Source organism: Cavia porcellus, unplaced genomic scaffold (assembly GCF_034190915.1).
Source record: "Cavia porcellus strain 051 isolate PalLab524CR breed Dunkin Hartley unplaced genomic scaffold, mCavPor4.1 scaffold_1, whole genome shotgun sequence".
NCBI lineage: Eukaryota > Metazoa > Chordata > Mammalia > Rodentia > Caviidae > Cavia > Cavia porcellus.
Window position 1 is genome coordinate 43,704,243 of NW_026947484.1, and position 16,461 is coordinate 43,720,703.

A 16,461-nucleotide genomic window follows, 5' to 3' on the forward strand; every position below is an offset into this window, starting at 1 on the left:
CTAAAGCACTGAGAGTTGTCCATGTTTTTAAATATGCTTAACATCTTTGCACATAACAAAAATGATGTTGATAATTATCAATACAAAATTGCCATTATTAGATCTGAAAATTCAATTTATTAGTTGTTCTGTGTCTTAATAGCTCCATTTACTTTGATCCAAGCTGTCAAAAGATGAATAGCGCTCTTGTCAATTACTAAATTGGGGTACTTAGCTGGTGCCAGGATCCAGGCACTAATGCATGCAGTATGGTGGTGACAGAGGGAGAGATATGGGGGAGGTGTAGGTCCCAGGCAGACTTAATAATACTCTGGCTCTCTGGGACACATTGATACATGTCAGTTTCTTTAGTCTTCAGTCTCTACACCACTCTTCTGTGTTTTCCCCCTACTAATTGAAAACTTTTTCACTTTAGATTGTATGATTCTCCTAGTTGGCAGATTAAGGACCAGATATGTGAAACTTGCACTCTAGATGCTGCAACTCTACATGTTCCCGGCAGAAAGGACGACAAGAAGACAGTAAAATAAAAGATAGGAAAGCTGAGCTCAGGTGAAGCCTTCTGTTTGGAAGTCAGAAAAGGAACTGCTCAACCACTTTAAATGTTTTATTGAGACATCTGGCCAAGTGGTATCACGTGACTACACCTTTGCCTAACAACTGATTGCTTGGATTATCTCTGGGCTGGTGTTTTTGTACTGAAAGAGTTTATTTCCGGCATTCTTTTGTTCTTGGATCTGCCTTGCTTCGCCCTACACATGTGACTAATTATCATCTTCAGCTGCTCCCTAGACAGTTAGGAATATTTTATTTCTGATTTTATAGATTTCACCATGCTGCCTCATTTTCCAGGAAGAATACTTCTGTTGCCCCATTTCTGTGTCACAGTGTCATATCACTTCAGCTAGAAGACAGATCAATGACTCCAAGAACTCAACGCTGAGTATGAACTTATGACCCACTTTGTTAAGCGATGAAATCATTACAAATCCCATCACTTACTGTTGTGCATCATCTGCAGAAATGAAGTACATCAACTTATGATAGCCTTAAGCTCTATTATCCTCACCTGAGCTTTAGCATCCTAACTTCTTGAACATATTCGCATTCCCTTTGTAAGGACCAAGATTAAAATACTGTGCACTTGGAAGACTGGACCATGAATTAATATATATATATATATATATATATATATATATATATATCCTTTCCTCTGCACATCACCTGACCTTAGCTAAATCTTAGCTGCCCCTGAGGGCTGTGCTCTTCCTGCATCCCTCTGATCTAGCAGATGATAGGATAGCCTCCATTTCCAAAAGCTTTATTTTAAGCATTTCATTGTCTTATTAGGCCAACCAATTTGTTTTACTCCTCCACACTCTTTTATCTGCACTTCCATTCAGTGTATGTATTGACATGTCACTAATATGATTACATTACACACATCCTCAGCTCCCCTGTCCATGCAACCTTCATCCTCATTCCACTCAGGGTAAAGGTGTATCTCTGTTTATGCCTCTGAACTACTGAAGATAGCTGGGCAAAAATAGTGCACAAATAATGATCAGCTGCATTATGAACTCATAATTACAACCATCAATAAACAAGGAGCAGTGATATTTTTCTCTTTAGAGTTTTCTCTTTGTCACCCACATTCTCACCACCTCCCTAAGCTCCCAGGTAAGAATTTCACTTCATACTTCAAAATTATTTCTAATTCTTTGGGTCTGATTATTCATTTTATTTAAGTTAAAGTTTTAGCTTACATACTATTGGTCACCTTTTTCTGAATCTTCAAATTATCTTATTTGCTGCATTATTACTGTTTTAACTGAGATCTAAAATGTTCCTGATGATCCGTTGTGTTCACAGGATCACCACTGACCCTTTCCTTTCTCCCTCCTTCCTGGTCGCCAGGAGACTTTTTTGTGTCACACTCTTCTGTCATGATATGACTGCCTCATCACGAACCTAAAAGCAATGGGGCCATTAACTATAGATGAAAACCTCTGAAACGATGGGCTAAAGTTTTCCCCTTTTGATTTGCTAAGTATTGTGTCACTGCAATGAAAACCTAGCACATTACTTGGCTCTAATCCTCCTAGAGAAATGATTATAACTTTTTTGCCAGAATAACCAAAAGAGCCAAATTCTAGTTCTTTGATTTCATAACTTCTCATATGAAGACCCAGGTCTTATTTATTTTATAGAAAAAATATGTGTGATTGAATTGGTATCTCATTCATGTCATCTTCCATTTAGGGGTCTACCAAATATATTTGGGAATGTTTCCTCTAGAATTATCGAGACTTCATTAATCAAAGCTATAGAAAATCATCACATCACCAAAGTTGTCAGAGTTGCCATAGCCTCATCTTATTTTAACTACTACCAGGAATTCTGCTTTCTGAGACAGTTTCTGTCTTGCGTTCCTGAAATCACACTACTTTGACTTTCCTCTTTCTTATTCCTTTCTTCCTAGGTTTCCTTTCTGGCTTCCCCTCCTTAGAGCTTTAAAGATGGGTAAACCTCAGACCTCAACTTACCCAATTTTCCTTTATATCCCTACCCAAGTGCTTGGATCTAATACCATGGCTAAAGCAATAATCATATGATTAGTTAAGGTACATGTTCCACTGATTAAAGCAGTGTTCTGTTCTTTATCTTGAAGTGGATATCTAACAGTATCTCAGATTTATAATGCCCAATGCACATCACAATTAGTATCTACTTCCCAGAAGTCACTTGCCAGTAAATGGCATTGTTGAGCCTGTGAACTGGGGATCATCCTTTACTTTGCTCATTCATATCTTCCTTGTTCAATCCATCCACATGTGCTTCCAGGATTAAGCCATAAACAGGAGCAAATGTAGCACCTTTCTGCCTCACTTTTTTCTCTCTTCAATCAGTTTCTCAGCATCCAGAATGACAATATTTTGTTAAAAAATCCAATCCAATAATGTCATCTTCCAGTCATAAAAGTCTTCAGTGGTTTGGCATTTTATGTGAACTCTGCTGTGGCCTGCAGGCCTGCTAGCTCTCTCATTTGATTAGCTGGTCACTCATAATCCTACACCTAACCAGACTTTCTTTTTGTTCCACAACTTCCCTTGAGGCCTCTGCAATCCCCCTTTATGGTGTCCTAACGTGTTATTCCTCCCCTCTGCAGGCTCTGACAAGGTTTATTTCTCAATTATGTATCACCTTCAGCAAACCCCTTCATTCCTCACCAGATAGGCAGGCTCTGACAGTACTCCATCCTCCCCTTGTTTATGTACTTTATTCAATGAAATATTGCTATCATGTTTTGTCTTTCCCATTCAAGTAGAAATTTAATTGGATGAAGAATCTTAATTATTTAGATGAGAGCTTGATCTTTCTTGTTTAGAACAGTTGCATATGCACAGAGAGCCGGATTAAACACTTTGACATTGGAACCAGTCATAGTGATGTGCACCTGTAATCCCAGTAATCTGGGAGCCTGAGGCAGGAAGAATGCAAGTGCAGACTGGGCAACTTAGAGACTTAATGAGACTCGGCTCTAAATTAAAAATAAGATGACATAGAAAAAGCTCTGCAGATATACTTTAATGCGAAGCCCATGAGTCAATATCCAATTCCAAACACAAAAATAAAAACAAAGATTTGTGCATTTATCGGTGGTTAAATTACAACTCTGTCATCACTAAGTGAAACAGAAATCCCCACAAGAAGAAATTGTGTTATTCAAAGCACCAAATACCATCATAAAATCTTCATGAACAGAAATCTTATAAGGGTAAATTGATGCGTGTGATGTGATCATATCACATGTAAGTATAATACGCAGATGTCCCTATTCCCAGTAAGACAGTAAGTGATGAATGAGAGGAGCTGAGAATGAGCTGACTCCACAGTGAGGCTTAAATGTTCCGAACAAAAGGATGCTCTCTTACTTCAGAAATTATAGTAATTTCGATTTTGATTGTCATACCATTTCTGTAAACACTTTGGATTTAAAAAAATCAATATCTGGAGCCACATTTTATATATTAATCTGAGGTTTAATTAAACAAGAACAAAGCACATACTGGATACATTGTGCTTTATTAATGAATTATTGGATTTTTTAAGGTTCGATAAATTCATTTCAGAGATATAACTATGCATTTAACTTTAAATCCATTAATATTCTCTTTTTTCTCGATTCACATATTTTATGTTATATAAAATCTGGAAATTATGTTTTTATTTTGGAAAAAAATTAGAAGTTCTTGAAAAATCATTAGGATGTTCCTGTACACCAATCATGAACTCATTGAGAAACAAAGTAAGAAAATAATACCAATCACTACAGCATCATGAAAAATTAAATACTTAAAAATTAGACCAAGCAAGGAACTGAAAAAAAGTCCATGGCATAAACTACAACACTCTGAAGAAGGAGATTGAAGAGGACATTAGAAAAATTGAAAGATATCCCTTGTTCCTGGACAAATGAAACCAGTATAGTCAAAATGACCACACTTCAAAAACATGTGTGAAGGTATAATGTGATCTCAATCAAAATACTAACAGCATTCCTAAAAGAACAAGAGAAAACAATCTGAACATTCATATGGAACCAAAAGAGACCCAGAATAGCAAATTCAGTCCTAGGCAACAAAACCAAAGCAACAGATACACAATTCTGAACTTTAAATTAGTTTACAAAGCTACAGTGATAAAACCATCATGGGACTAACACAAAAACAGACATGTGAATCAAGGAAACAGAATAAAAAATAAACAACTCCACACATTCAGCCACTTGATCATTGAAAAGGAGAACCAAATATACACCTGGAAAAAAGGTGTCCTTTGTAATAGATGGGAAATTTGGAAAAGCACACTCATAAGACTGAATCTAGACTCAAGTATCTCAATACATAATAAACTGTGACACTACCTCTGATCAAAGATCTAAACATTAAAATGTTAAACACTTAATTTCTTTGGAAGATAGATAAAACTCATGAATACATATACTTAGAAAAGAACTTTCTGAAAAGAAACCAAAGTTTAAAGAAAAAAAATCTGAAATCAACAAATGAGATTATACCAAATTAAAAGCACTGTACAGAAAACGTAGCAACATAGTGAACTACAAAATATCAACTATTTTTGGACAGAGAGTTAATACCTGGAGGATGTAAAGAGCTCAGAAACAGAGCCCGAAATGAGGAACAGAAAATTGAACAGACATTTCCAGAAGAAGTACAAATGGACAATACATGCATGAAAGAAATTTAACATCTCTGACTATGAGAGAAACACAAATTCAGACAACACTGAGATTCCATCTTACTTCAGAAAGAACAGCCATAATCAAGAAACAAAATAGCAACTGCTAGCAAGGTGGCTTGTAAAAAGAACACTTCTACTTTGTTGGTTGGAATGTAAACAAGTGGAAAACAACCACTATGGAAATCAATGTGGAGATTCTTCAAAAAGCTAAAAATAGTAATTCCATTTAACCTAGCTCATCTCATTCTAGACATGTTTCCTAAAGTTTATGACACCAGATACAGTAATACACGCATAACCATGGGTATAGCAGGTTATAGGAATAAATTTCGGAAGGTGCCTATATGTTCATCAACAGGTAAATGGATAATGAAAATGTGGTATTTATACACAAAGAAATACACTAAGCTATAAAGAAACATAAATTTGAGTCGCTTGTAGGAAATTGGATATACTTTTGGACCGTAATGTTCAGTTACATACAGCAGACATACAAGCTTAAATATCACATAATTTTTATATGAGAAATGTGAATAAAGAGTAAAGCAAAAGTTAGATAGTGAGAAATAGGGAGATACCTCCTTTGCAAAAAAAATGGGGAACAAAAGATAGAAAAAGGAAATGCACAGAAGTGGAAAGGGATGAAGAAAGTGGAAAGGGAAGAAAATAGGATAAACTATATACATGTACCAACTTCCTAAGATGAATGTGATCATTATACACTGCAAACATGTATTAATAAAAATACAAAATAAAAAAGAAGACTAAATTTATTCCTATTTGAAGTATGGATATACTAGGCAAACTAAGGCCAGGTTGAAATACCCAGGGCTGATTATTATTAGACTGAAATTTTGTGTCTGGTTGTGTTTGTGCATTTCATTTACTTGGGAGATGGGAGGGATGGATTTTCAAAAAAAAAAAGAATTAAGGTGTATTATATACATATACTAATTTCCCACCAGGAATGGAAAGACTATGTACCAAAGTATGTACTAATAAAAAATAAGTTAGTTATATGATTACGTTTGCACAATCGATAGCACTGTATTCTAAAACTGGAATATTTAATATGTATTGAAAATGAAAATCATCTAAGTCACACATTGGCAACCAATGAATTTTTTTCTCAGTTGGGAACCTTAACATCCTTGAGATTTTTAGGATGTTGGAGAATTTTTTGACAAAGCCAAATTTCTAGTTGTTATTTCTTGCTAGAATACATATTGACATGTAATTGGGACATTAAATCATAACTGTTTAGCATACATATTAACTCCCCATAAATATAGTCAAGAATGTCATAATCTTAAAGATTCTTTTGGTGAAAACATATATAAATATTTTACCCTCAATATTACAAAAATATTTTAAATGCTGCATTAAATTATGGTGTGCTGCACAATTTTAACATACCTTGTAAATGTTATGCACATATATAGGAAAAATCCTCTTAGAAATAGTTTATATAAGCAAATATAAATTTTTATAAGCAGTGTAAATTTGCAAATGAAAAAAAACAAGATTAAAATTTCCAAAACTAATCATCATAATCATATTATGCTTCAGATACTGTGGCTACATAGGCAGATTTTGTCATTCTGATGAATAAAACCCAGTACCATTTCTTCCACACTTTTAGTAATAGATTTAAACCTATTTTTCCAGAACTCTCAAATTCATTTATTTCTAAAATGAATTTATAAAATTCATCCTCTTTTAAATGAGAATTTCTTGGATGCATCCTCTGCATTATAATTGGACAGTCTCCTTATAATTAAAGCCTGCATAGTCTTTAAAACTATGTAAAAATAATCTGTCATAAAATATTCATTGAAATAGCAATAGGACCGAAACTTTTACACAAAGAAAGGAAATAATTTTCCTATTAATTTTTAATTGTAGCCCCTCTAACAACAAAAAATTTACTCATTCCATTTAGCTAATTATGGCTAACTCAAATACAAATAACTAATTCATTCTGGACTTAGAATAAAAATAATTCATTCAAAGGAGAGTACTATCTAAAAGCCTGTTGGCTCAAAGTTTGTGAGGACACTTTGCATACCTTTACCTATTATAGTTTTGTTTGATTTCCTCCTCAGACTGATGCTGCCCAATTAAAGTGCTAATTTCCCAGACAATTTCCAACTTGTGTGTTCTTCGGAGAATGACATGCCAAAGAATGAAATTAAAAGTGTGTGTAATCCAAACTAGTTCCATTCAAAGCATCAGGAAAGACTGTTGTTAACCTAACTTGGGTTAAACACTGATTTCTGTACTAATTATTTGTCTATGGAATGCAGAACTGTGATTCATCTGATGTGCATGCATCCTGCAACTGGTTGGAAGATACGTTGGATCCAAAATTTATTGATAGGATATGTTTAACATATGCTGCATCCTGTTATTTATTAAGATGATGTATGTTAATAGCCTTTACATGACTGGGATAAAGAACTCTACATACAAGTTTACAGAACGATAGGCTTATTTGGGCTCATGGTTTAAGAGGGTTTAGTCCATCACTGGCTGGCTAAAAGGCAAAAACATGGCAGATGGTTGTGGGAAATAAAATCTGTTAACTCCTTGCAGCCAGGTAGTAAAGAAGCAGAGAAGGGTCTAGGGCCCAGATAGAACCTCAGAAAGACACCCTTCGTGACGTACTATCTTAAACTGGGCCTCACCTCCTAATAATTTATTCAGCCAAATAATCCACTCAACATTATGTGAAGGAAAAAACCATCATTGGGTTTGTGCACTTTCCAATCCCTTTACTTATTCCTGTTCTGTTTCTAGTTATCCTCTCCTAGAATCTACTAATTCAACTCTATGTTTGTAAATGCATAATAAAATTTTTGAGAACTTCGGTGTTGAAAGTCAGGTTAAATGGGAATTTATTAGTGCAAGATTAACTGTTTCTTCCAGTTAACTTCCCCTAAGTAAATTTCCCAACTTATCTTCAGTTTAGAGCACTAATTTAAAACCCATTGCCAGTTCTTTTACGTGTATCATTGCCAGTGATATTATTTCCTTTACAATGGTGTCTCAACTCTTACTCAGCCTAACTTATCAATTGTTGGAGTCTGAATTCATGGATAATTATTTAAACACACATATATGCAACTAGGTAGCAAAGTTATTTTTTGATTAAAAAAAGGTCATAGTGACCTTGATTGGAGTGACTTCCATAGTATTTGTTTGAATGTGCTAAAATCAAGTTATCAACAGACCATTGTTCCTTCTGGGGCTTTACCAAAGATGCCTTTTTTTTTTTTTTTTTTTTTTTTTTGCCTTTTCCAATTCTAGAAGCTTTTGGAATTTCTTCACTTGACTCCAATCTCTGATCCAGCCTTTACATTTTGGATTCTGACACTCCTACCTCCCACTGAAAAGCGTTATTGTGATTATATTGAGGCCACCTACAAATTCAAAATTACCTTATGTCTCAAGATGCTCTTACATAAGTTAAGTCATTTTTGCTATGAAAAATGACATCTTCACAGGTTTTTGAATGAGGACATGAAAATCGTTGAGGGACTATTATTCAATACATCACACTTTCCTATCAGTACTTTCAAATGTTTATTATTTTTCTATTTTTGCTCATTAATTGCACAGTATAGTCACCATATTTCTGAACTCTTTAGAACATAGCTTCATGCACTTTCTATACAAATACACTGCTTCTCATTATCCTTCAACCACAGACATACTATGAAAGTCACTCCAATCAAGGTCACTATGACCTTTTTTAATCAAAAAAATTTCTTTCAATTCTCATTTTAGTTGATACATTGGATTTGCACTGCTGACATCTCATTGCCTCTCGAAACATACTTCCATAGACTTCCACAATCCTAAAGTTGCTTTGGTTTTCAGGTTACATCTCTTGTTTTTTATAGTTTTCTTTCAGAATTTTTCTTCCTCTGTGATTTATCTTCATGTTAGTTTTTCTCTGAATTTTGTCCTTGGTTCAATTCTCTACTCATTGAATAAGTGTCTCTAGGTTGTTTTTAAAGAAAATTCAAAATTTCAGATTCTTTTAGAAAGAACAAAACTTTCTGGGTTCTTAATTTAAGTGTCAAAAATGTTTTTATTTTAGAGAAAATGTGTAACTGTTACTGTAATTTTTGATTCAATGGAGATATCACGCCTATGCCCTAATCTTGTCTTATTTTCTCTAAATTTTGAAAAATTCAATCTAAAATCTTTGAAATGCAATCTTGAATTTTCTCTGTATCTCTGTTATCTGTCATAATTTTTCCTTGTCTATCTTCTAAATATACACTGTAATTCTATACTTTTATGGCCATGAACATAGCTCAGACTGCGGTTATTTATCATCTGAATGATTTTTATAGCCTTCCAGCAAGTCTTTCTGCTTCAACTAAAGCTTCTTTTCCAAGCTCTACTCTGTACAGTGGAGCCAGAGGAATATTTATAAAATTCAAATGATCTTTTTAAAACCTTTCATAGTTTCCCACTTCTGTTAGGTGGGCACCAGGTTTATGGATATGTGACACGTACAATTACAGAGCCTGCTCTTAGAAGCACACTGTATTTGATTGAATGTACTGTTCTACAATCTTAAAATCTTTAATATGTTTTGTATAAGTATCCTTTTACTTTTATTTTAGACTGGCTCTTATAAAATTTAGTACCGGCCCTCCCTTAAGACTTATATACATTAATACAGCTTAACAAAATGTTCATAATGGAATCTTTGTCTTCCATTCATTTAGTCACTCCTGGTCTTTCTATGCAAACACACTTGCAAACACACACAAACACACACACACACACACACACACACACACACACACACAAGTATTCACACGTGAACATGTATGTTCAATACAACCATTGACACTCCATCCCCAGTACCCTTTTAAAGTACTATTAAGCATTGAAATACATACATGTGTATTTCAATCTTTATTTCTAGGGAAATCTGGGTCATAGGGTACTCAACAGTCAGCTTCAGACACAGGATTTCCCTGGTTCATGCATTTGGCTCTCATGTAACTCAAAAGTAGCTGATGATTTGTTTTTATCTTCCAGAGCATGTGCCACAATTTACTCTGTTATTCACAATATATGATATACTTTTGATTATTGTGGACATGTACATGGTAATTCCTGAATAATTAACAAAAAGAAATTTTCTTTACTTTACAAATGTTAAACTTGTCTGCTTAATATGGAACAGTGTTAGAAAATACAATGCAGTTATTATATTTCTATTGATCACATCTTCTAAACATCTTCTGAGAAACATCAGCATCTTGTTTTTTGTTACTTCTGCAAGTATTGAAAAAAAGAGAATATGTTTCAAACCAGAGTTACAATGTTTAAAATATAGTATTCATCATCAATCACTTTCTTTGACGATGGTCCCTAAGATGGTCTTTTATAGTCATGTGATACTATTCTAAAAATATGAACTATTACTAGCTAAACCCAAAGAAATAAAAACTAAAGGTTAATTTTCATGCCTTACTATGGTTGTCAAAATAATTTTTATTTGTTCATGTAAAAGGCAATGGGGAAGATGATATAAACATAAAAGCAAAGAAAAGGAGATATTTTCAGGTATTATGTAAAAGAAATAGCAGCATGCTACAGAGTAACTAAAAAAATAACTTCTGCAAATGTCTAAAGTGAATCAAAGTGGTAAATAATTTCCTATCACAAAATTTGTCCTCATGCCTATCCTGTCAAGTTATTCAGAGGTATTGGATAATAGGATAGAACTGATTTCATTACAGATCCGCACAGTTATCTGGTTTTTATTATCCTCATTCACTGAATGACAGGCTCATTTTCATCATCATTATTCTCATGAAACAATATTTACTAAGAATCCTTTCTGCTCAAGATGCTAAGGGGATTACAGCAAGAATCAATACAGGTTTCCCTTAATTAAAAGATACTAAGAAATTAATTTTTAAAAAAAGAAAAAAGGGGGGGGGAGATTGAGATTAAAAAAAAGAGCATATCAATAGCACAACACAGGTCAGAACTAAACAATTTAAGCATCATTGTGTTTCACCACAAAATAGCCTGACATTAATAGTAATTACCATAGTGTCTCTTTCCTCGAAATATTTGAGTCTAACTTCGTATACTATAGCATCAAACTTATCAAGACAGTGTGAAACCATTCAAGAGAATGAGAGTATTGCAGGGTATTTAGAACCAGCTAACAGAAACTGAACTTCGGTTTCTATGTGATCTCTTTGCCTATAAAAAAATTTTGCTTATACAATTGCATACATTAAAATATAATAAGATACAACGTGTTAAAACTAATGGAAACACCTCTTTGTAGGATAACAAGAGGCATAATGGTAACCATTGTTGATCACCTAGTAATCTCTTCTTGTATTATATACTATGTCCATCCTCCTGTTCTGACTCTGTGTTGCTTTGTCACATTGTTTTGTTGTTGTTGTTGTTTTGTTTTGTTGTGTCTTGTTTCTTGTTTTATATATATTTTTTCTTTTACTCTATAAAGAAAAAGTTATAAGGGCTGTGGGACTAATGGAACCCAAAATGTGTGATTGTTAGCGTAAAATAGGGAGGAAAAAAAGTGATGTAAAGGATACAACTGCAAGAGTATTTAAGAGTGTAGGATCAAAAACCATATTACTGAGCTTTTGTTGGATCATTGAACAGAACTGTCTGTAATCTCATTGTATTAATGTCCACTTTGTATGCTTTAATTCTATAACCTGGACAACTGTTTCTGAGATGACAATATGTAATCTATTTACTAGTGAATTCTTACTGTATATTTTTTCTCTTGAAATTCTGTATTACTTGTAGCCTTTTACTGTCTTGCTTTGTCTTGTTTTGTTTTTCTCTTTAAATAAAAAAAAAGAATCAATACAGTTTACATTCTTGAAAAAGTATGCTAAGTGAAATAAACCAGGTGCATAAAGGAAAAAAAAACCCACTTATATGCAAAATCTTCCCCTGAGTCTGCTAAATAGAAACAAACGACAGAAAAGGGTAGAATAGAATAGAATAGTGCTTAACCAGGGCAAAGGGGAAAGAAATGAGAACCAGGTCAAAGAGTACAAACTTTAGGCTATGCAGGAGACTAAGTCTAAGGATTTCATGTACATCATTAGAACCACAGTTAGCAGCTGTATCATATACTGAGAACTTGCTAAGAGATTTTAGGTGCTAGTACTACGGTTGGGAGGGTAACTCTGGGATTTGATTAAGAGCAGTAGCTTCCAGGTACTTGTGCTAAATCAGGAAGAGATGAAGAAGAGGTGGATATTTCATGTAAGTGAATCTAAGTTTTTAAAAGGTAGATGCATGATATTTAGCTTTTGTCAGAGCTCACGTGACTCTGTGTTTAACTACAGCCATTAGTCAGCAGTTCTGCACTGACAGATTCCCATCAGGTGAGCAAATGCCTCTGACCCCATGTATTAATATCAAAAATAGTATAAGGCAGAGTACAAGAGGCAGCATAGGGTGACTCTGAATTGTTTTCTGCATTTCTGTAAACCTAAGGCTGCTATAAAAATAAAATCCCATAAAAATCATGACTTTTATTCAAGGAAAGATCAGGATTTATTCTCTATTAAGCAAATGGTCCTGATTTTGCTTTCTTACAACCCTTATTATCTATCATACAGGGCTTTTTGTGGTTTTTCCACCTATCTCCAGTGAAGTGCTTCTAGCCTACTTAATGAAATACTAGATTACATAAAAGCCTTGGGATATTATAAGTCCCAGTGAAACCAATGCAGACATTCTAAAACATAGAGCAATTGCAAAGCAATGCAAACCAAAATCCAACAACATATGACTAAATGATGAGCATTCAAGTGTAAAGACTTTGCGAGCTGCTCACAGATAAAGCACCAGCACACAAAAGGACACTGGCCACAGCACATTATTTAGCCATATTTGGGTACTACTGAGAGGGATATCGATCCAGACAGTGCTCATTAGAGAAACTGGGACAAGTGAACTCAGGAACTCATTTTATTTTTTTTTTTTGCAAATACTGTCCATTACTGTAGAGTTGTCAGTCAGCCTTCAGGAACGTGGCCTCATGTGCAGATGTGGCCCCTGTCAAGATCCATAATCATATGCCTCATTAGCACCTGCACCTTTGGGCAGAGCAGACGGTGCTTCTCACACATGAGATAAACCTAAATGAGTGGCTACACTACAGTCCAAAACAAAATGCAGATGACTTGAGGGATCACCTTTACACTTAAGTGATCCAGTTGAAAATTTGAGTTCCTTTTCAATGTTACGACAAATTGTTTAATGGTCTGTACCAATCCATGCCTTAAATATGGAAGACTCAAAGGCCAGGCACAGATCTTTCCTCACCACCTTCACTTTAATCATATTTTCCAATGCTGCAGTGCCCTTCCTTACCGTCACAAATTTTGCTAAGTATTTTTTTTCAATCCTAAAAGGAAATTAAGAAAATTCATCTGAAAAGCTTTTCAAGTCTTCAACCGTGTTGTGGTTTTGCAAATTAGAGATAAATTTGGTTTATTAATGGTGTGAAGGGGATTAATTTCCCATTCTTCTCAACAGCAGAGGTTAATATTTTACCCTTTTGAGGAATATATAGCACAGAAATCAATGCATATGGAATAGGCGTGTGGGGTGTATGAGATCCAACACTGCACACGTGGCAAATACGGCAGCGTGAAAATTCTCACAAGCTGGATAGCAGCAGAGATCTTCACGGATGGTTTGTTCTTCCTTGTTAAGTCACACGGTAGGACTGTACTTCCTGCTCCATTTCAAGATGGCTCTGGGTACTTAGGTATGTTCTAGTGGCTTTCTCTGGTTGAAGACGCTGGTGAAAGCATTGAGTGAAAGTCTGAAAAGGTAGGGCTGGCTGCCTCCTCTTGTCACCTGCTATGATAACCTAGGATCATGAGTTGGGGACTCTCAGCAACCCACGTCAAACAAAGAAAAACAAAAGTTTGGTGGTTTTGACCACTGACATTCAGGGATTATTTGTTCCTGCAGTGTAACAAAACTATCCTGATTAACACAAAGTAAAATCAAATAAAATTATCTAATTAAGCTTGAAAGTTCATTGGGAGAAGAAACAATATCAATGAATTGTTTAATAAAAGCAGTGAAATTTATTCAAAGTAGATTCTAGTTCGCATAGTATAGTTAATAAACAAATTGGGTGAAATGCTGGGTAGACTTGGGATGACGGAAATATTAAGCATGCATTGGAAGGAATTAAATTCTTTTCCTGGGGAAAATAAATTGCTCCTAAGTTTCCTCCCTGCCGGCTTCCTTATTTCTTTATGTGACTCGTAGCATTTTCCACTCTGTGAGGCCTCCTCAACCCAGCTTCTTATAGCTTTCTTAAAAACCTACAGCTTTTGTTTCAATGTCTTTGCAGCCTATAGAGGATTTTAAATGTAGAAAGAAATATTCAACCAGATAAAAACTTACAAACACTAAGAACTTCAGTGAAACTAAATGGTCTCATCCCAATTGCAAACTAATGCTTCATAGGTAAAATTTTATAAATCTGGTCATGTGGACCCGTGTTTCATCTTATGAGACGTTTACAGTTGCCACCAAAACATTATCTGACACAGCTCCTCTATTTTGTCTTTTGTTAATAAGTCTATATTTTAACAATTAACGTGTCTTTAATTACTAAATATGAATCTTTGGTACTTTAAAATTCACTAATTATAAAGGGAATTTAGCTCAGTGGCATAAGAACCTGCCTGGCAATCATGAGGTAGTGAGTTTGATCCCCAGTACCAAAAAAAGAAAAAGAAAATTCACTAACATTATAAGAAATGTTTTCCTTTCCTCAGGAAAATGATTTATTTCTTAAAACTATTCATGTTCCATTGTTTTTTTAAATAACTTTGCTGAAAGGATTAAAATTTAAAAATATAAGCAAAGTCATTTACCAATCTTCAAAATTTATTGGCTGATTGATTGGTGTATATTTAGTATGAAAATAAATAAGGGTAAATAATCAGGCATGCTGAATATAAATCTAACTTTGTCAGACTTATATAGTTAGAACTTTTCCTTATATTTTCATTATCCATAAAAGATATACAGTCTCTTCCATGTCATTTTTAAGTAGCTGAACACTCTAATATGCATATCCCTGGGAATACTGGAAATCGAAATTCTTTAAAAAATTTAGTTTCAGGTTGTCTAGAAGCATAACCACAAGGAGTAAAAATTTACCTCTGACTACATTAATGTAAATCTGGTCATAGTCAAAAGGATATTATTTATTCTTCTGGATCTGAAATTTCTCATATCAAAAAACAGGATTTTTAACTCACTTATCATGTGGGCATAACACATTATATATGTACAAGTGAACACACCTTTTCATCTTTTATTCTGATACTACACAATGTAGCTGACAGCGTATTCTCTTAGTCTCAGGACTCCCTCCAGCTCTCTAATGGTTAGATCAAGGAGAGACTCATTCCAATGAAAACTAACGAAGCATCTGAAGCTACTGATTGGCAAGCATCCCTTCAAGGTTTATGAGAAATAGCAAATTGGCTATTGATCAGTGAGATCAGTGAATCACTAAACAATTCCAATAAAAAAGCCTGCCTCCCAGAAATTAATAGATTGCTTCTTAATCTTAATCAAATTGAAGACTCATGTTAGCGCTGCACAGACAAATGCAAACTGACTACGCTTTCTATCCAAGATCCTGTCCAAGATCCGTGTGTGTGTGTGTGTGTGTGTGTGTGTGTGTGTGTGTGTGCGAAGTGTGTGAGGAAGATGAAAGATTCCAGTTCTTTTTTGTTGTTGTTCATTTTTTAAACAGTTTCACTCTGTAGTTCAGGCTGTCCTGAAACTCACTTTATATCGCAGGCTGGCCTGATACTCTCAGTGATCCTCCTGCCTCAGCTTCTGGAGTGCTGGGATTCCATGTGGGTACCACCACCCCCAGAGATTCCAACTCTTAAACATCATGCAATATACAGTATTATTAAACTTGCTTACTTTTGCACTCTCAGAACCCAAAAACCAAAGATAACAATGCAATTATTAGGATCTAATAACATCAGGCAAGAAAATTTAACATTTTTGAGTTTCCCAGTAAAAAGGAGACATATCAAAAGATCTGAAATTATTTTTTTCATTAATGCCTTATCTCATACACTTACTGTTGATATAAATATC